Consider the following 22,700-nt stretch of genomic DNA (forward strand, 5'->3'; position numbering starts at 1 on the left):
TTGAGAAAAATTTTCCTTTTTTTCAAATAGTGCAGCCTGTTTAAAATTTGAAAAAAAAAATTCCTATTAGTGTCTTTCCACTCGTATCCAGCTAAATAGTGGAAAAACACTATATAGGATAACCTAGAGGGTTTTTTTGGGGCCTTGCAGCGCCGTTTACGGCTGTCTGCACGGTCTCTGTGTGAGCGCAGCTCGCCCTGTAGTCTGTGTGCAGCCATAGCCGGTTGGATTCAGCTCAGGGTGCGTTACTGCCTCATACCTTGAAAAACAATTTCCTTTTTTTCAAATAGTGCAGCCAGTTTAAAATTTGAAAAAAAAAAATCCTATTAGTGTCTTTCCACTTGTATCCAGCTAAATAGTGGAAAAACACTATATAGGATAACCTAGAGGAGGGTTTTTTGGCCTTGCAGCGCCGTTTACGGCTGTCTGCACGGTCTCCGTGTGATTTAAACTAGCTCTGTAGCCCGATCTGCACCAAAAAAAAAGTTAAGTTCACCAAACACAACTTAACACTTGTGTAGGCCACATTTGAAAAATAATAAAGTTTAGTCCACAATTTACAACATTAGTGTTTCTTACACCTGTTAGGAGGAGCATTACAGGAATAAGCACACTAAGGCCTTAGTACTTTTCTGCTTATCTTTATCTGTCAACCAAGATGAAGAGGGCAGGGAGTAAGGCACGTGGGCGTGGGCGCGGAGCAGGGAGAGGAGCAGGGAGAGGACGTGGTGATTCTGTGCCTGCTGCGGGCGCCGGTGACTCGTCGTCACTCAGTTTCAGCAGGGAACAGTCCTTCATGCGCAGCTTTGTCGGAGAGCGCCGTGCACCGCTGCTGCGTGAAGACCAAATTGAAGCCGTTGTCGAGTGGATGGCAGCTAACGCCTCGGCATCGACTTCAGTTAGTGCCACATCCTCTCAGGCACAGAGCACTGGAGAGCAGCCATCTGTCTCTTCACCACCTGCCAAATTGGCCAGGCAGTCAGAGAGCCCAGGACAGGAGCCGTCTCTACTTCTGTTCTCTGAATCTCTTGGCTTGGAATCAGGGGGCCGGCCAAGCAGCATTGGAGAAATGGAAGAAGAGGCAGTGTGCAGTGATGCCCAACACCTTTTTCTCTCTGACTCTGAAGAGGCAGGTGGGCCAGTGCCTCCGGTGACCACAGCGCAGTACGCATCTGATGATGAAACTCAGGTGCCGCTTTCTCGTGCGTACTGTGCTGCTGAGACTACCCAGGAGGAGCAGTTGGTGGCAGAGGGTAGTGGAGATGATGAGGTCCTTGACCCATCGTGGCGTGAGGAACAGGAAGGTGGTGGGAGCAGCTCAGAGGAAGAGCTTCCTCTTACGGGCCAAAGAGGGAGAGGGAGGGGGAAGACTGCGGAGCCTGTAGCCTCCACTTTGGCACCCGTTAGGAGCCTGTCTCTTTCCAAAGCCAAAAAGGGCGCTCCCAAGACTTGCAGTGCCTGGTCCTTTTTTGACACAGTTGCAGATGACATTTGTTTTGTCAAATGCAAGCTGTGTCATCATAAAGTAAAAAGAGGGAAAAATGTCAGCAACCTCAATACCACAAATATGTGGAAACATGTGCGGACCAGGCACGCGGTGGAGTTACAGAAACACACTGAAGATGTAGGCCAACCAACAGCGGCAGCTACCACCTCTTCAGCTCGTGTTGCCTCTTCCTCCAGCTCACGCACAGCTGGTTTGGCTTCCTCCCAGAGACCTTGTGTAATTCCACCCACAGCACCACCTTCCCAGTCATCCTCACACTCCCAGTCTACTCTACAGCCATCGGTAGTACAGGCATGTGAGAAAAGGCGGGCATTCTCGGCCAACCACCCACGAGCACAGGCTCTGAATGCAGGCATTGCCAAACTGTTGTCCCTGGAAATGCTCTCGTTCAGGCTGGTGGAGACTGACAGCTTCCGTGACTTGATGGCATTGGCAGTCCCACAGTACAAGGTGCCCAGCCGCTTTTACTTCAGCAGGCAGGCTGTCCCTGCCCTGCACAGGCATGTTGAGGCAAACATAAAACATGCGCTACTGAACGCCGTCAGTAGCAAGGTCCACCTCACCACCGATGCGTGGACCAGTCAGCATGGACAGGGGCGATATGTTTCCCTCACTGCCCATTGGGTTAATGTTGTTGAGCCAGGTACAGATCGTGCGAGTGGCGCAGGACGTGTCCTGCCCACTCCAAGGATTGCAGGAATCCAGTCTGTACGCATCGACTCCTCCTCTTACACCAGTTCCTCTGATTCCTCTCTGCAGGATCCGTCACAGTCCACCCCCACATGGACCCGTGAACGTTTACATATGACCGACATGAGCACAGCCGTGGCCAAACGTCAGCAGGCCGTCTTGAAACTAGTTTCATTGGGGCATCGAAGCCACACAGCGCAGGAGCTCTGGAATGCCATCAAGCAGGAGAGCGATGTGTGGTTACTGCCAGCGAATCTCCAGCCAGGCATGGTAGTGTGTGACAATGGCCGAAATCTGGTGGCAGCTTTGGCCCTTGGCAACCTCACTCACATCCCATGTCTGGCACATGTGCTCAATTTGGTTGTGCAGAGTTTTCTGAGGGACTATCCGGATCTTGATGCCCTGCTGCACAAGGTCCGCCTAGAGTGTGCTCACTTGCGGCGTTCCAGCTTGGCCAGATCCCGCATTGCTGCTCTGCAGCGCAGATTCCGCCTTCCGGAACACCGCATCATATGTGACCTACCTACCCGGTGGAATTCCACGTTACATATGTTGGAGCGGTTGTGTGAGCAGCAGCAAGCAGTTATGGAGTACCAGCTGCATCAGGCGCAAAGAAGTCGCAGTCAGCGCCGATCAGACTTCACAACCACAGAGTGGGCCACTCTGAAGGACGTCTGCCAGGTTTTGCGTCCTTTTGATTATTCCACGCGGATGGCAAGTGCAGATGATGCACTAGTCAGCATGACTGTCCCCCTTATCTGCCTGCTTCAGCAAACTTTGCAAGGGTTAAGGGATGATGTGGTGGAAGAGGTGGAGGATGAGGAGTCACCTTTTCCATCAGCTTCTGGAGAGTCAGCGCCACGTGGTTCCTCACAAAGGGGTACGCAGGGGCCAATTTGTGAGGAGGATGAGGAGGAGTCAATGGACGAGGAAGAGCTCCGTCCAGAGGAGGGAGCGACACAATTGTCCAGTGGTCAGTGTGTACAGCGAGGGTGGGGTGATGACGAGCGGGCAGAGATCATGTCTCAAGCAGGGGACAGCGTTTCTGGGCCGGTTGGCACTCTGCAGCACATGGTGGATTTTATGCTGCAGTGCCTGAGAAATGACCGCCGCATCGACCACATTCTCAACATGCCTGATTATTGGGTATTCACCCTCCTCGATCCTCGCTACCGGGACAACGTCCAAAACCTCATCCCTGCGTTGACCCGGGAACGTAAATTGCGGGAGTACCACGACACACTGGTGAATTCCATCATCTTCTCCTGTCCAACTGAGAGGAGTGCTGCTAGTGCTTTACAAAGCAGCTCAGTGCGTCGAGGCAGTGGGGGAGGCTCTGCCCAAAGAGGGAGCAGAAGCAGTGCCTCTGCCCAAGGCAAGCCGAGTATGGCACAACTCTGGCACACTTTTGTGTGCCCGCCCCAAATGTCTAAACCATCACCGGCGGCTCCAGTCAGCAGGAGGCAACGGTTCCGTCAGATGGTGACAGACTACATGGCTTGCCCTCTTACTGTACTCCCCGACGGCTCTTCCCCGTTCAAGTTTTGGGTCTCTAAGCTGGATACATGGCCAGAGCTAAGTCAGTATGCATTGGAGGTGCTGGCTTGCCCTGCGGCTAGTGTCTTATCGGAACGTGTCTTTAGTGCCGCAGGTGGTGTACTAACAGACAGTCGCATGCGACTATCCTCCGATAACGTTGACCGGCTTACTTTCCTGAAAATGAACCAGGCCTGGATCTCGCAGGAATTTGCCACTCCTCTGCCTGATTAATTAATTGGGTGTCATCCAGGTCTTCTGCTGTGTTCATCTTTCTACCACCTGAAATGCTATTCCTGGGCTCCAACACCGCCAGTTGCGGCTCAGAAGTGCAGGCTGCACAGTCAAAACATACGACCCAGTGTTATTGGGTTTCAGTAACGTCAGCTGATCCCCAGCTGTGTAGCCGGCAATGTGTCCTGCGACCGCTACGCTGGCACAACAACCTGAATGTAAGGGAACTTGCCCCCCGCCCCCGTCGTTTGTTACTGAAAGAGCCATCTTGTGCAGCAGTAATGCTGCACAAGGAAAAGGTAGCTATTTTTTTTGGGCTCCTTGCACACGCAGAACTTAACACTTATAAAATGTGTTCACTGATACCGTTATACCGTCCCAGAGCTGGGACTTTCCTTCGTAATGTGACGCAGCACATCCGTCATTCCTACCCCCTTGGTGCCATGCGCTGCCTCCTCAGCGTTGTTTTAAGCTGTCACGGAGCCTGCGCTGTTCTGTTATCCCTTGGCCATGCCCTATTTGCGCTGCCTGTCTTCTGACATAATTTGGTGTCAGGCTGGCTGCGCCTGTGCGGCCGCGCTGCCATAGATCCCGCCTCGCAGTGTCTTCTGATTGAGTCACACTGCGGGCCTGGGATCCATGGGCATGCGCAGTGCATATCTTCCCCTCGGGCTCTCGCTCATTTCCCTCCGCCTTCTTTAGACTGTGCGCCGTCAGCTGATCCCTAATAGCATGCCACGGCCGTGACAACGCACAGTCTGAAGAAGAGGGAAGGAGGGGAGTGAGAGTCGAGGATATGCACTGTGCATGCCCATGGATCCAAGGCCCGCAGTGGGATTACGTTAGATGAGACTGCGAGGTGGGATCTGGAGCAGCGTGGACGCACAGGCACTGACAGCCTGACACCAAATTATGTCAGAAGACAGGCAGCGCTAATTGGGCATGGCCAAGGGATAACAGAACAGCGCAGGCTCCGTGACAGCTTAAAACAACGCTGAGGAGGCAGCACACGGCACCAAGGGGATAGGAATGACAGCTGTGCTGTGTCCCATTACGAAGGAAATTCGCACCTCCGTGACGGTATAAGGGGACACATTTTTAGTGTTTACTTCTGTGTTTGCAAGGAGCATAATTAAAAGAGCAACCTTTTCCTTTTGCATCCTTAGTGCTGCACAAGATGGCTCTTTCAGCTACAAACGTCTTGGGGGGGGGTTAAAGGTTCCCTTTCAACTTGCTCCAATCAGGCTTCGGCCTACACTCTGTTCCTCTGCTCCTCCTGCTGTCCCTGGGCTCTAACACCGCCAGTTGGTGCCTGGAAGTGCTGTGTGCACAGTCAACAGTCGCTCCTCTGTTATTGGGGTTCAGTAACGTCAGCTGATCCCCAGCTGTGTGTGCGGTAATACCTCCAATCTGCTCCTCCTGCTGTCCCTGGGCTCTAACACCGCCAGTTGGTGCCTGGAAGTGCTGTGTGCACAGTCAACAGTCGCTCCTCTGTTATTGGGGTTCAGTAACGTCAGCTGATCCCCAGCTGTGTGTGCGGTAATACCTCCAATCTGCTCCTCCTGCTGTCCCTGGGCTCTAACACCGCCAGTTGGTGCCTGGAAGTGCTGTGTGCACAGTCAACAGTCGCTCCTCTGTTATTGGGGTTCAGTAACGTCAGCTGATCCCCAGCTGTGTGTGCGGTAATACCTCCAATCTGCTCCTCCTGCTGTCCCTGGGCTCTAACACCGCCAGTTGGTGCCTGGAAGTGCTGTGTGCACAGTCAGCAGTCGCTCCTCTGTTATTGGGGTTCAGTAACGTCAGCTGATCCCCAGCTGTGTGTGCGGTAATACCTCCAATCTGCTCCTCCTGCTGTCCCTGGGCTCTAACACCGCCAGTTGGTGCCTGGAAGTGCTGTGTGCACAGTCAACAGTCGCTCCTCTGTTATTGGGGTTCAGTAACGTCAGCTGATCCCCAGCTGTGTATCCGGCAACGTGTCATGCGACCGCCACGCTGGCACAACTAAAATGTAAGGGGACCTGTCCCCCCCCCCCCTAGGCGTTTGTTACTGAAAGAGCCACCATGTGCAGCACTAATACTGCACAAGGGAAAGGTCGCTCTTGAAATTAGGCTCCTTGGAAACGCTGAACTACACACTCATGTAATGTGTCCCCTCACACCGTCCAACCGTCCCAGAGGTGGGACTTTCCTTTGTAATGTGACGCAGCACAGCCGTCATTGCTACCCCCTTGGCACCGTGCGCTGCCTCCTTAGCGTTGTTTGATTCCGTCATGGACCCTGCACTGTTATGTTATCCCTTGGCCATGCACAGTTTGCGCTGCCCGTCCTCTGACATCATTTGTTGTCGTCCTGGCTGCGCCTGTGCGTCCACGCTGCCCGAAATCCCACCTCGCAGTGTCGTCTAATGTGATCCCACAGTGTGGGCCTGGTATCCATGGCCATGCGCAGTGCATATACTAGCCTCTCATTCCCCTTCTTCATGCTTCTTCAGACTAGGCGGCGTCAGCTGATCCCTAATAGCATGCCACGGCCGTGACACCGCACAGTCTGAAGAAGCATGAAGGAGGTGAGTGAGAGGCGATGATATGCACTGCGCATGCCCATGGATCCCTGGCCCGCAGTGGGATTACATTTGATGACACTGCAAGGTTGGATCTCGGGCAGCTTTGACGCACAGGCACTGCCAGCCTGACACCTAAATGATGTCAGAAGACGGGCACCGCTAACTGTGCATGGCCAAGGGATAACATTACAGCGCGGGCTCCGTGACAGAACCAAACAACGTTGAGGAGGTGGCGCACGGCACCAAGGGGGTTGGAATGACGGCTGTGCTGTGTCACATTACAAAGGAAAGTCCCACTTCCGGGATGGTTTGACGGTGTAAGGGGACACATTATATGAGTGTGTACTTCAGCGTTTGCAAGGAGCATTATTTTCGGAGCCACCATTTTCCATGTGCAGTATTACTGCTGTACAAGATGGCTCTTTCAGCAACAAATGCCTGGGGGGGGGTTAAAGGTTCCCTTTACACTTGCTCCACTGCAGGCTTCGGCCTACACTCTGCTCCTCTTTGATTCCCTGGGTTTCAACACTGTCAGTTGACACCTGGAAGTGTTGTCTACACAGAAAAAACACTAGGTGATGTGTCAGTGGGGTTCAGCACCGCCAGCTGTTCCCCTGCTGTGTAGTCGGCATCGTGTCCAGCACAAGCCACGCTGGCACAACCGACCAAAAGCTTCCACCAGTGCAGGCTTCGGCCTACACTTTGCTCCTCTCCTCCTCCTCCTGCTGACCCTGGGCTCTAACACCGCTAGTTTTTGCCCGGAACTGCTAGCTGCACAGAGAAAAACACCAGCCAATGTGTTAGTGGGGTTCAGCAACGCCAGCTGTTCCCCTGCTGTGTAGCTGGCAACGTGTCCTGCAAACGCCACGCAGGCACATGAACTGAAATTGAAGGGAGCCTGGCCCCCTCTCCCCCAGGTGTTTCTATGTATAACAGCCACCTTGTACAGTAGTACTGCTGCATTTGTACAAGGTGGCTGACTTTTTATCCTTGCCCACGTGGAACTCAACACGTACAAAATGTGTCTCTTTGAGACCATTCCACTGTCCCTGAGGTGTGACTTTCCTTTCTAATGATACGCAGCACCCCCCTTGGTAGCGCTTCCCGTCTTCTGACATCATCGGTTGGCTAGTTGCGCCTGTGCGTCCGCCCTGCCTGAATAAAATGCTCCTCGTTGTCTTAATTATTTTGACTGTGAGGGTGTGATTGATGGGCACGAGCAGTGCATATCTTCGCCTGTCTTAACTCATCTCCTTCCGCCTTCTTCAGACTGTGCAGCCTCATGGCCGCGGCATGCGAGAAGGGATCAGATGAGGCCGCCCAGTCTGAAGCAGGTGTAAGGACATGTGTGAGCGGCAAACATATTTAGTGCACCAGGGCACGAATCCCAGCACCGCAGTGTGATTTTTTAAAAACACACTGTGGGTCTGGGATTCATGTCCACCGCTAACCGCAACGGCCAACATGAAATGAGGTCATAAGACAGGAAGCGCTCACAGCGCATGGCCAAGGGATCACACAATAGCGCAGACTCCTGTACAGCAAATAACAATGCTCAGGAATCTGCGCACAGCAGCTATGTGTTAATTTTGACACCTGTGCTGCATCTCCGTAAAAAGGAAAGTCACGCCTCCACTACTGTTTGACAGTATAATGGGCTAAATAGTGTACGTGTTTTATTCATCGTGTGCAAGGAGCAAATTAAATAGAGCAACCTTTTACTTGTGCAGCATTAATGCTGCACAAGGTGTGGCTCTTGTACCTTGCAACACCTGAGGGGGGGTTAAAGGTAACCTTTGAAATTGGTTCAACTAGGCTTCGGCCTACACTCTGCTCCTCTACTCCTCCTGCTGACCCTGGGCTCTAACAATGCTAGTTTTTGCCCGGAAATGCTAGCTGCACAGAGAAAAACACCAGCCAATGTGTTAGTGGGGTTCAGCAACGCCCGCTGTTCCCCCGCTGTGTAGCCGGCATCGTGTCCAGCAAAAGCCACGCTGGCACAACTGACCAAAAGCTGCCACCAGTGCAGGCTTCGGCCTACACTTTGCTCCTCTCCTCCTCCTGCTGACCCTGGGCTCAAACACCGCTAGTTTTTGCCCGGAAATGCTAGCTGCACACAGAAATACACCAGCCAATGTGTTAGTGGGGTTCAGCAACGCCAGCTGTTTCCCTGCTGTGTAGCTTGCATCGTGTCCAGCACAAGCCACGCTGGCACAACCGACCAAAAGCTGCCACCAGTGCAGGCTTCGGCCTACACTTTGCTCCTCTCCTCCTCCTCCTGCTGACCCTGGGCTCTAACACCGCTAGTTTTTGCCCGGACATGCAATCTGCACAGAGAAAAACACCAGTCAATGTGTCAGTGGGGTTCAGCAACGCCAGCTGTTCCCCTGCTGTGTAGCTTGCAACGTGACCTGCAAACGCCACGCAGGCACATGAACTGAAATTGAAGGGAGCCTGCCCCCCACCCCCAGGTGTTTCTATGTATAACAGCCACCTTGTACAGCAGTACTGCTGCATTTGTACAAGGTGGCTGATGTTTTCTCCTTGCCCACGTGGAACTCAACACGTACAAAATGTGTCTCATTAGAGACCAATGCTAATGTCCCTGAGGTGTGACTTTCCTTTTTAATGACACGCAGCACCCCCATTGTTAGCGCTGCCCGTCTTCTGACATCATTGGTTGGCTGCCTGTGCCTGTGCGTCCGCCCTGCCCGACACAACGCCCCTCGTTGTCTCATATTTTGGATGCGAGGGTGTTATTGATGGGCATGTGCAGTGCATATGTTCGCCTGTTTTAAGTCACCTCCTTCCGCCTTCTTCAGACTGGGTGTCCTCATGGCCGCGGCATGCGATAAGGGATCAGATGAGGCCGCCCAGTCTGAAGCAGGTGTAAGGACATGTGTGAGCGGCAAACATATTTAGTGCACAAGGGCAAGAATCCCAGCACCGCAGTGTGATTTTTTAAAAAAACACTGTGGGTCTGGGATTCATGTCCACCGTTAACCGCAACGGCCAACATGAAATGAGGTCATAAGACAGGAAGCGCTCACAGCGCATAGCCAAGGGATCACAAGAGCGCAGACTCCTGTACAGCAACTAACAACGCTCAGGAAGCTGCGCCCATGCAAAAAGGTGTTATTTTCGACACCTGTGCTGCTTTTCTTTAAAAAGACAAGTCACGCCTCCACTACTGTTTAACAGTATAATGGGCTAAATAGTGTACGTGTTGCATTCAGCGTGTGCAAGTAGACAAATTAATAGAGCAACCTTTTACTTGTGCAGCATTAATGCTGCAGAAGGAGTGGCTCTTGTACTTTGTAACACCTGAGGGGGGGTTAAAGGTAACCTTTGAAATTGGTTCAACTAGGCTTCAGCCTACACTCTGCTCCTCTCCTCCTCCTGCTGACCCTGGGCTCTAACACCGCTAGTTTTTGCCCGGAAATGCTAGCTGCACAGAGAAAAACACCTGCCAATGTGTTAGTGGGGTTCAGCACCGCCAGCTGTTCGCCCGCTGTGTAGCCGGCATCGTGTCCAGCAAAAGCCACGCTGGCACAACCGACCAAAAGCTGCCACCAGTGCAGGCTTCGGCCTACACTTTGCTCCTCTCCTCCTTCTCCTGCTGATCCTGGGCTCTAACACCGCTAGTTTTTGCCCGGACATGCGATCTGCACAGAGAAAAACACCAGCCAATGTGTTAGTGGGGTTCAGCAACGCCAGCTGTTTCCCTGCTGTGTAGCTTGCATCGTGTCCAGCACAAGCCACGCTGGCACAACCGACCAAAAGCTGCCACCAGTGCAGGCTTCGGCCTACACTTTGCTCCTCTCCTCCTCCTCCTGCTGACCCTGGGCTCTAACACCGCTAGTTTTTGCCCGGACATGCAATCTGCACAGAGAAAAACACCAGTCAATGTGTCAGTGGGGTTCAGCAACGCCAGCTGTTCCCCTGCTGTGTAGCTTGCAACGTGACCTGCAAACGCCACGCAGGCACATGAACTGAAATTGAAGGGAGCCTGCCCCCCACCCCCAGGTGTTTCTATGTATAACAGCCACCTTGTACAGCAGTACTGCTGCATTTGTACAAGGTGGCTGATGTTTTCTCCTTGCCCACGTGGAACTCAACACGTACAAAATGTGTCTCATTAGAGACCAATGCTAATGTCCCTGAGGTGTGACTTTCCTTTTTAATGACACGCAGCACCCCCATTGTTAGCGCTGCCCGTCTTCTGACATCATTGGTTGGCTGCCTGTGCCTGTGCGTCCGCCCTGCCCGACACAACGCCCCTCGTTGTCTCATATTTTGGATGCGAGGGTGTTATTGATGGGCATGTGCAGTGCATATGTTCGCCTGTTTTAAGTCACCTCCTTCCGCCTTCTTCAGACTGGGTGTCCTCATGGCCGCGGCATGCGATAAGGGATCAGATGAGGCCGCCCAGTCTGAAGCAGGTGTAAGGACATGTGTGAGCGGCAAACATATTTAGTGCACAAGGGCAAGAATCCCAGCACCACAGTGTGATTTTTTTAAAAAACACTGTGGGTCTGGGATTCATGTCCACCGCTAACCGCAACGGCCAACATGAAATGAGGTCATAAGACAGGAAGCGCTCACAGCGCATAGCCAAGGGATCACAAGAGCGCAGACTCCTGTACAGCAACTAACAACGCTCAGGAAGCTGCGCCCATGCAAAAAGGTGTTATTTTCGACACCTGTGCTGCTTTTCTTTAAAAAGACAAGTCACGCCTCCACTACTGTTTAACAGTATGATGGGCTAAATAGTGTACGTGTTGCATTCAGCGTGTGCAAGTAGACAAATTAATAGAGCAACCTTTTACTTGTGCAGCATTAATGCTGCAGAAGGAGTGGCTCTTGTACTTTGTAACACCTGAGGGGGGGTTAAAGGTAACCTTTGAAATTGGTTCAACTAGGCTTCGGCCTACACTCTGCTCCTATCCTCCTCCTGCTGACCCTGGGCTCTAACACCGCTAGTTTTTGCCCGGAAATGCTAGCTGCACAGAGAAAAACACCAGCCAATGTGTTAGTGGGGTTCAGCACCGCCAGCTGTTCGCCCGCTGTGTAGCTGGCATCGTGTCCAGCAAAAGCCACGCTGGCACAACCGACCAAAAGCTGCCACCAGTGCAGGCTTCGGCCTACACTTTGCTCCTCTCCTCCTCCTCCTGCTGACCCTGGGCTCTAACACCGCTAGTTTTTGCCCGGACATGCGATCTGCACAGAGAAAAACACCAGTCAATGTGTCAGTGGGGTTCAGCAACGCCAGCTGTTCCCCTGCTGTGTAGCTTGCAACGTGACCTGCAAACGCCACGCAGGCACATGAACTGAAATTGAAGGGAGCCTGCCCCCCACCCCCAGGTGTTTCTATGTATAACAGCCACCTTGTACAGCAGTACTGCTGCATTTGTACAAGGTGGCTGATGTTTTCTCCTTGCCCACGTGGAACTCAACACGTACAAAATGTGTCTCTTTGAGACCATTCCACTGTCCCTGAGGTGTGACTTTCCTTTCTAATGATACGCAGCACCCCCCTTGGTAGCGCTTCCCGTCTTCTGACATCATTGGTTGGCTACTTGCGCCTGTTCGTCCGCCCTGCCTGAATAAAATGCTCCTCGTTGTCTTACTTATTTTGACTGCGAGGGTGTGATTGATGGGCACGAGCAGTGCATATCTTCGCCTGTCTTAACTCATCTCCTTCCGCCTTCTTCAGACTGTGCAGCCTCATGGCCGCGGCATGCGAGAAGGGATCAGCAGAGGCCGCCCAGTCTGAAGCAGGTGTAAGGACGTGTGTGAGCGGCCAAAATATTTACTGCTCAAGGCCACGAATCCCAGCACCGCAGTGTGGCTTTATGAAAAGACACTGTGGGTCTGGGATTTATGGCCATCGTTAACCGCACCGGCCAACATGAAATGATGTCATAAGATGGGCAGCGCTAACAGGGCATTGCCAAGGGATAACACAAGAGCGCAGACTCCTGTACAGCAAATAACAACGCTCAGGAAGCTGCGCCAAGCACCAAGGCGTTATTTTGGACACCTGTGCTGCGTCTCATCAAAAAACCAAGTCACGCATCCACTACAGTTTGACTGTAGAATGGGGTAAATTGTGTATGTCTTTCATTCAGCGTGTGCAAGTAGACAAATTAATAGAGCAACCTTTCACTTGTGCAGCATTAATACTGCACAAGGTGTGTCTCTTGTACTTTGTAACACCTGAGGGGGGGGTTAAAGGTTTCCTTTGAAATTGGTTCAACTAGGCTTCGGCCTACACTCTGCTCCTCTCCTCCTCCTCCTGCTTCAACACGGGCTCTAACATCGCTAGTTTTTGCCCGCAAGTGCTAGCTGCACAGAGAAAAACACACGCCATTGTGTTAGTGGGGTTCAGCAACGCCAGCTGTTCCCCCAGTGTGTAGCCGGCAAAGTGTCCTGCAAACGCAACGCAGACACAAAGCTGCCTCCAGTGCAGGCTTCGGCCTACACTCATCTCCCCCTGCTTACCCTTTGCTCCAACACCGCTAGTTGGGGCTCTAGGAAGACAATCTTTAATAGGCAACGCATCCGGGTTCCAGCACCGCCAGCTGGTTCTCGGCAGTGTTCTTGTCACAGGTACTCCCTCGTGCCAAGCCTGGTTTCAGCACCGTCAGCTGGTTCCGGGCCGAGCCTTTGGCTTAGGTGCCTCCTCCTGGGTATCCGAGTTCCGCCAACGCCAGGCAGTCCTTGGTAGTGCTTTTAAGCGCGGGCACCTACAGCTTAGTAACCGGGTTCCAGCACCGTCAGCTCGTCCTCGGTCGTGCCATTGGCTCTTGCACACTGGGGCAACGCATCCGGGTTCCAGCACCGCCAGCTGGTTCTCGGCAGTGTTCTTGTCACAGGTACTCCCTCGTGCCAAGCCTGGTTTCAGCACCGTCAGCTGTTTCCGGGTTGTGTCAAGCTCACTGAGACGCCTATGCTTGCCCCGTCGTGGTGCGGTCGAGTTAGCCAACTCCAGGGTGCCTCCAGTTTAGGAGCTTCCTATGTGGGCTGCGTGAACTGGTAGTCAAGGCTGGTTCTGTAGTGCCAGTAGGCCCAGCTCCCCCTGTAGGACTGTTGGGGTTCGGTAACTGCGGCTGCCTCGCGGCCTAGCTGTTCTCTCCTCTCCTGTGGACCTTCGGGTCCACCACCTGGTTCCAGCACCGTCAGCTGGTTCCGGGCCGAGCCTTTGGCTTAGGTGCCTCCTCCTGGGTATCCGAGTTCCGCCAACGCCAGGCGGTCCTTGGTAGTGCTTTTAAGCGCGGGCACCTACAGCTTAGTAACCGGGTTCCAGCACCGTCAGCTGGTCCTCGGTCGTGCCATTGGCTCTTGCACACTGGGGCAACGCATCCGGGTTCCAGCACCGCCAGCTGGTTCTCGGCAGTGTTCTTGTCACAGGTACTCCCTCGTGCCAAGCCTGGTTTCAGCACCGTCAGCTGTTTCCGGGTTGTGTCAAGCTCACTGAGACGCCTATGCTTGCCCCGTCGTGGTGCGGTCGAGTTAGCCAACTCCAGGGTGCCTCCAGTTTAGGAGCTTCCTATGTGGGCTGCGTGAACTGGCAGTCAAGGCTGGTTCTGTAGTGCCAGTAGGCCCAGCTCCCCCTGTAGGACTGTTGGGGTTCGGTAACTGCGGCTGCCTCACGGCCTAGCTGTTCTCTCCTCTCCTGTGGACCTTCGGGTCCACCACCTGGTTCCAGCACCGTCAGCTGGTTCCGGGCCGAGCCTTTGGCTTAGGTGCCTCCTCCTGGGTATCCGAGTTCCGCCAACGCCAGGCGGTCCTTGGTAGTGCTTTTAAGCGCGGGCACCTACAGCTTAGTAACCGGGTTCCAGCACCGTCAGCTGGTCCTCGGTCGTGCCATTGGCTCTTGCACACTGGGGCAACGCATCCGGGTTCCAGCACCGCCAGCTGGTTCTCGGCAGTGTTCTTGTCACAGGTACTCCCTCGTGCCAAGCCTGGTTTCAGCACCGTCAGCTGTTTCCGGGTTGTGTCAAGCTCACTGAGACGCCTATGCTTGCCCCGTCGTGGTGCGGTCGAGTTAGCCAACTCCAGGGTGCCTCCAGTTTAGGAGCTTCCTATGTGGGCTGCGTGAACTGGTAGTCAAGGCTGGTTCTGTAGTGCCAGTAGGCCCAGCTCCCCCTGTAGGACTGTTGGGGTTCGGTAACTGCGGCTGCCTCACGGCCTAGCTGTTCTCTCCTCTCCTGTGGACCTTCGGGTCCACCACCTGGTTCCAGCACCGTCAGCTGGTTCCGGGCCGAGCCTTTGGCTTAGGTGCCTCCTCCTGGGTATCCGAGTTCCGCCAACGCCAGGCGGTCCTTGGTAGTGCTTTTAAGCGCGGGCACCTACAGCTTAGTAACCGGGTTCCAGCACCGTCAGCTGGTCCTCGGTCGTGCCATTGGCTCTTGCACACTGGGGCAATGCATCCGGGTTCCAGCACTGCCAGCTGGTTCTCGGCAGTGTTCTTGTCACAGGTACTCCCTCGTGCCAAGCCTGGTTTCAGCACCGTCAGCTGTTTCCGGGTTGTGTCAAGCTCACTGAGACGCCTATGCTTGCCCCGTCGTGGTGCGGTCGAGTTAGCCAACTCCAGGGTGCCTCCAGTTTAGGAGCTTCCTATGTGGGCTGCGTGAACTGGTAGTCAAGGCTGGTTCTGTAGTGCCAGTAGGCCCAGCTCCCCCTGTAGGACTGTTGGGGTTCGGTAACTGCGGCTGCCTCGTGGCCTAGCTGTTCTCTCCTCTCCTGTGGGCCTTCGGGTCCACCACCTGGTTCCAGCACCGTCAGCTGGTTCTAGGCAGTGTCTTTTGCTCTTGTACCTTCTGCTCCCCATCCTGGTTCCAGTAACGTCAGCTGGTTCCGGGCAGAGCCTTTGGCTTAGGTGCCTCCTTCTGGGTATCCAAGTTCCACCAACGTCAGGTGGTCCTTGGTAGTGCTTTCAGGCACGGGTACCTCCTGCTTAGTAACCGGGTTCCAGTAACGTCAGCTGGTCCTCGGTAGTTCCATTGGCTCTTGGACCTTCGGCTACCCATCCGGGTTCCAGTACCGTCAGCTGGTTCTCGGCAGTGTCTTTTGCTCTTGTACCTTCTGCTCCCAATCCTGGTTCCAGTAACGTCAGCTGGTTCCGGGCAGAGCCTTTGGCTTAGGTGCCTCCTTCTGGGTATCCGAGTTCCGCCAACGTCAGGCGGTCCTTGGTAGTGCTTTTTAGCACGGGTACCTCCTGCTTAGTAACCGGGTTCCAGTAACGTCAGCTGGTCCTCGGTAGTTCCATAGGCTCTTGAACCTTCGGGTAGCCATCCGAGTTCCAGTTCCATCAGCTGGTTCTTGGCATTTTCTCAGCCTTCTTGTACCTTCTGCTACATTTCCAAGTTTAAGACCCTAAAGTCGACGACCCGGAAGACCACCCCGATGACGACTACGACAACGACCCGGAAGACCACCCCGATGACGACGACGACGACGGCGGAGACGACGACGGCGGAGACGACGACGGCGGAGACGACGACGGCGGAGATGACGACACTGAAGACGACGACCCTGGAGACGACGACATTGAAGACCGAGAAGCAGAAGAACAAGAGGCTGCAGAACAAAGAGCAGAAGAACATTAAGCATAACACTTAATATCAGAGCAAAAGATATTATCTAAATTATATGCAGAAGAAGACTAAGCAGTGTATGGGGGTGAGTCCGTTCCTCCTCGTGGTGCCCCTGGATAAAGCCTGATGCTGCAGGCCAAACTGAACGCGGACAAATGTAACTTTTGTGACTGGCAGAACGGAAGGTGTAGTCTTCAAACTTTTATAGATAACAACTATGGGAATGCCTGTCACAAATGAGAATATGATGAAGAAGTAGAATAGGAAGAATAATAACAGTGGAATAAAAAGAATATGTAGAATAGGAAGAATAATAATAGTTGAAGAAAATGAATATGAAGAATGTAATAAAAAAAAAAAATAGGTAGAAGATGAAGTAGAAGATGAATAAGGTGAAGAAGTTGATGTCAAAGATGCTGATGATGATGAAGATGAAAGTGTGGGAAAAGGAAAAAAAAGAAGGGGAAGGTCGTGGAATAGTGAAACATCAATATCTGACAAAATAAAAAAAAATTTACATAGTCAATATCTTTTTCAATCCGAATGTCTTTAAAAAAAAAAAAATCATGCTATTCTATTTGATTGGGCTAATCCTCATTGCCTTTAATGTCTCCGCCACCTCCCCCAATACATCCTACATTATTCTTAGTTGTTTTCCTTCATGTAGAATGAACCTACAAGGAAAGAAAGGGTTTATTTTAATTCCGATATTTTGGTCCCATTGACTTGCATTGGGATCGGGTATCGGTATCGGCGATATCCGATATTTTTTGAATATCGGCCGATCCAAACCGATACCGATACTTTCCGATATCGGAAGGTATCGCTCAACACTACTTGTATACCTTACGTGTGTAATGTGTGTAACACAGTCCAAGAAAAATAGGCAAAAACATCTATTCCTGATAACTAGGGTTGAGCGACCTTGACCTTTTTAGAGTCGAGCCGTGTTTTGCGAAACCCGACTATCTTAGAAGTCGAGTCGAGTGGAATCGGCCGATTATCGCGAAAAGTCGGGTATCGCCCGAAACACGAAACCCAATGCAAGTCAATGGGGGAGCATAGTCGGCAGTGAGTGGAGGCCAGGAAAACACCTACACTGCCCATTTTAATGGCAAAACCATCCATTCTTGTTAAAGAAGCTTGTCAATCGTAATTTACCTTATAATAATTGGAAGGCATTTGAAATTGGGGGTCATTTGGCTAAAGTTGTGGGGGGTAGGGCTGGTTCAAGTAATTAGTGGGCCCAGTAAATCTGGACCACGTCACGGCAGTGGAGCAGGGAGAGGTAAGTATTTAAACTTTGCAAGTGCTGTGATCCTGAGCAAGCAGGGGGGGCCCACTCGTTGGCATTGGCACTGGCACAGGGCCCCTCAAAGTACAGCGGTGTGTTTGCACGGCGGGGGCGCCTCCCACCGGCAGCAACACTTTTGCGTACTATGAGAGGCCCTGTGCCAGTGACGTCGCCAACTAGTATTCCTCCCCCCACCTGATGAAGGAACCTGCACTTTCATCTGCACCTTCCTCTTTGTCCCCGTGTAAGGTGGTATGGTATGCGGGAAGAGGAACCTGACTTTCAGCAGGGTCACAATCTTGCTGTGTAGCGTGCACGGGGAATTTTGCGTTATGGGTCAATGTACCAGCAGACTCATCTATCACTGGCTGGGCAATGGGCAGGATGAGGAGGAAACACAGATATAGGCCCAAAGAATAAAGTGGGCTAAATGCAGTTCAAAATTGGTAACACAGGACTAACCAGGGGGCATTGCAGTGGAGGACAACTGGAATGAGAGGCTGACACAGAGAGTAGGCCCAAATCAGTAAGTAGTCGACATGCAGTTCAAAATTGGCAACCGTAGTAAACAGGCGGCCCAGCTTTGTTCAGTTGAGGAGAACAGCAAGGAGTGGCAGACACCGATAGTAGGCCCCAACCCAACTAGTAGGCCAAATGCAGTCTAACATTAACAACTACTTAACAAGAGCCTGAAAATGGAATTTCAGGACAGGAAACCAGGAGAACAGCAAGGAGTGGCAGACACCGATAGTAGGCCCCAAACCAACTAGTACGCCAAATGCAGTTGCTCCATTTAACTACAATTTAATGAGAGCCTGAAGATAGAAGTTCAGGAAAGGCAACCTGGAGAACACATTGGAGTGGAACACACCATCTCTCTACACCCCATACCCAATTTGTAGGCCTAATGCAGTGTAGTTTTCAGCAACTACTAAACGAGAGTCGGAAGACCGAAGCAATGTGGACGAAACCTGGGGAACACCTTGGAGTGTAACACACCGTCTCTCTACACCCCATACCCAATTTGTAGGCCTAATGCAGTGTAGTTTTCTACAACTACTAAACGAGAGTCGGAAGACCGAAGCAATGTGGACGAAACCTGGGGAACACCTTGGAGTGGAACACACCATCTCTCTACACCCCATACCCAATTTGTAGGCCTAATGCAGTGTAGTTTTCTACAACTACTAAATGAGAGCATGAAGATCGAAGCAATGGAGAGGAAACCTGGGGAACACCTTGGAGTGGAACACACCATCTCTCTACACCCCATACCCAATTTGTAGGCCTAATGCAGCGTAGTTTCCAACAACTACTAAACGAGAGCATGAAGATTGAAGCTCAGGAAAGGCAACCTAGAGAACACCTTGGAGTGGAACACATCATCTCTCTACACCCCATACCCAATTTGTAGGCCTAATGCAGCGTAGTTTCCAACAACTACTAAACGAGAGCATGAAGATCGAAGCAATGGAGAGGAAACCTGGGGAACACCTTGGAGTGGAACACACCATCTCTCTACACCCCATACCCAATTTGTAGGCCTAATGCAGCGTAGTTTCCAACAACTACTAAACGAGAGCATGAAGATCGAACCAATGGCGATGAAACCTGGGGAACACCTTGGAGTGGAACACACCATCTCTCTACACCCCATACCCAATTTGTAGGCCTAATGCAGCGTAGTTTCCAACAACTACTAAACGAGAGCATGAAGATCGAAGCAATGGAGAGGAAACCTTGGGAACATCTTGGAGTGGAACACACCATCTCTCTACACCCCATACCCAATTTGTAGGCCTAATGCAGCGTAGTTTCCAACAACTACTAAATGAGAGCATGAAGATTGAAGCTCAGGAAAGGCAACCTGGAGAACACCTTGGAGTGGAACACACCATCTCTCTACACCCCATACCCAATTTGTAGGCCTAATGCAGCGTAGTTTCCAACAACTACTAAACGAGAGCATGAAGATTGAAGCTCAGGAAAGGCAACCTGGAGAACACCTTGGAGTGGAACACACCATCTCTCTACACCCCATACCCAATTTGTAGGCCTAATGCAGCGTAGTTTCCAACAACTACTAAACGAGAGCATGAAGATTGAAGCTCAGGAAAGGCAACCTGGAGAACACCTTGGAGTGGAACACACCATCTCTCTACACCCCATACCCAATTTGTAGGCCTAATGCAGCGTAGTTTCCAACAACTACTAAACGAGAGCATGAAGATTGAAGCAATGGAGAGGAAACCTGGGGAACACCTTAGGGAGGCAGACACCGTTAGTAGGCCCTACCAAAGTTGTACACCCAATGCAGTTTTAAAATTCCTAGAGGCTGAAAACAAGACTATTGACGCTCAGCTTTTTTCAAAGGAACACAGCTGAATTGAGTGGCGCAGACAGACACAGGTAGTAGGACTCAAACCAAAAATGTGGCTCACTGCAGCAGAAAAAAGTTACAGGGGTACACAAGCTGCAGTGCTCTGGGCAGTGGAGGACAATTTCAATAGTGAACCGCAGACAGACTTTGTACGCCTACTATTAAAAAAAGGATGCTCTATGCAATTATAAATAGGTTCTAGGGGTACACGGGCAGCAGTGGTGTGATCAGTGGAGGCCTAGTGGAAGGAGGGACCGCAGACAGGCATCGAAGGCCTAAAATAATAACACATGGCTGTAGGCAATTTTAAATTGGTTCCAGGGGTACACGGGCAGCAGTGGCCTGGTCAGTGTAGTAGTAGTAGAAAGAACGGACCGCAGACAGGCATCGAAGGCCTAAAATAAAAAAATTGGGCTGGCTGTAGGCAATTTTAAATTGGTTCCAGTGGTACACGGGCAGTAGTGGTGTGGTCAGTGGAGGCATATTGTAAGGAGTGACCGCAGACAGGCATCGAAGGCCTAAAATAATAACACATTGCTGTAGGCAATTTTAAATTGGTTCCAGGGGTACACGGGCAGCAGTGGTGTGGTCAGTGGAGGCATATTGTAAGGAGTGACCGCAGACAGGCATCGAAGGTCTAAAATAAAAAAATTGGGCTGGCTGTAGGCAATTTTAAATTGGTTCCAGGGGTACACGGGCAGCAGTGGTGTGGTCAGTGGAGGCCTAGTGGAAGGAGTGACCGCAGACAGGCATCGAAGGCCTAAAATAATAACACATGGCTGTAGGCAATTTTAAATTGGTTCCAGGGGTACACGGGCAGCAGTGGCCTGGTCAGTGTAGTAGTAGTAGAAAGAACGGACCGCAGACAGGCATCGAAGGCCTAAAATAAAAAAATTGGGCTGGCTGTAGGCAATTTTAAATTGGTTCCAGGGGTACACGGGCAGCAGTGGTGTGGTCAGTGGAGGCCTAGTGGAAGGAGTGACCGCAGACAGGCATCGAAGGCCTAAAATAATAACACATGGCTGTAGGCAATTTTAAATTGGTTCCAGGGGTACACGGGCAGCAGTGGCCTGGTCAGTGTAGTAGTAGTAGAAAGAACGGACCGCAGACAGGCATCGAAGGCCTAAAATAAAAAAATTGGGCTGGCTGTGGGCAATTTTAAATTGGTTCCAGGGGTACACGGGCAGCAGTGGTGTGGTCAGTGGAGGCCTAGTGGAAGGAGTGACCGCAGACAGGCATCGAAGGCCTAAAATAAAAAAATTGGGCTGGCTGTAGGCAATTTTAAATTGGTTCCAGGGATACACGGGCAGCAGTGGTGTGGTCAGTGGAGGCCTAGTGGAAGGAGTGACCGCAGACAGGCATCGAAGGCCTAAAATAATAACACATGGCTGTAGGCAATTTTAAATTGGTTCCAGGGGTACACGGGCAGCAGTGGCCTGGTCAGTGTAGTAGTAGTAGAAAGAACGGACCGCAGACAGGCATCGAAGGCCTAAAATAAAAAAATTGGGCTGGCTGTAGGCAATTTTAAATTGGTTCCAGGGGTACACGGGCAGCAGTGGTGTGGTCAGTGGAGGCCTAGTGGAAGGAGTGACCGCAGACAGGCATCGAAGGCCTAAAATAAAAAAATTGGGCTGGCTGTAGGCAATTTTAAATTGGTTCCAGGGGTACACGGGCAGCAGTGGTGTGGTCAGTGGAGGCCTAGTGGAAGGAGTGACCGCAGACAGGCATCGAAGGCCTAAAATAAAAAAATTGGGCTGGCTGTAGGCAATTTTAAATTGGTTCCAGGGGTACACGGGCAGCAGTGGTGTGGTCAGTGGAGGCCTAGTGGAAGGAGTGACCGCAGACAGGCATCGAAGGCCTAAAATAATAACACATGGCTGTAGGCAATTTTTAATTGGTTCCAGGGGTACACGGGCAGCAGTGGCCTGGTCAGTGTAGTAGTAGTAGAAAGAACGGACCGCAGACAGGCATCGAAGGCCTAAAATAAAAAAATTGGGCTGGCTGTAGGCAATTTTAAATTGGTTCCAGGGGTACACGGGCAGCAGTGGTGTGGTCAGTGGAGGCCTAGTGGAAGGAGTGACCGCAGACAGGCATCGAAGGCCTAAAATAATAACACATTGCTGTAGGCAATTTTAAATTGGTTCCAGGGGTACACGGGCAGCAGTGGTCTGGTCAGTGTAGTAGTAGTAGAAAGAACGGACCGCAGACAGGCATCGAAGGCCTAAAATAAAAAAATTGGGCTGGCTGTAGGCAATTTTAAATTGGTTCCAGGGGTACACGGGCAGCAGTGGTGTGGTCAGTGGAGGCATAGTGGAAGGAGTGACCGCAGACAGGCTTCGAAGGCCTAACATAACAAAAATGTCAATACAATGGTATTGTCAGTGGCAGGCATTGAAGGATGTCAGCGCATAGACTAAACATTGGTGGAGCTGTGAGATAATTTTGCAAGTGGTAGAGCACTGTTTGAGCTGGGGGGGGGGAACTGTCTTGTGGCCTGCGGTACAGGCCCAGGGCCCCTCATATTACAACGGTGTGTCTGACGTTGGGTGCGCACCACCACCGCCAGAGACACTTTATTGTACTAGGAGGGACCCAGTGGCAGTGCCAAAAGCGGGCACACCCACCTCTTCAGACAAACAGCACTCTCACGGGTGCTGTCGCCAAGTGTCGATACCACGGCCCCGTGTGGGGAGTTTGGCCATTTAGTGAGGTGTAAACATGTCGTATGCTGGACAATCAGGTGCAGAAAATTACGAGATTGGAAAAGGCATTCAGAATAGTCCACAGGCAAGATCTTTTCATAGGAAAGCTAGGTGTCAGCCGGGCAAGGTGGGGCAAAAGATTTCAAAATCCAGTTGTGGTTCATTTTAATGAAGGTTAGATCATCTACATTT

The sequence above is a fragment of the Ranitomeya imitator genome, chromosome 6 (genome assembly GCF_032444005.1).
Source record: "Ranitomeya imitator isolate aRanImi1 chromosome 6, aRanImi1.pri, whole genome shotgun sequence".
Taxonomy (NCBI): Eukaryota; Metazoa; Chordata; class Amphibia; order Anura; family Dendrobatidae; genus Ranitomeya; species Ranitomeya imitator.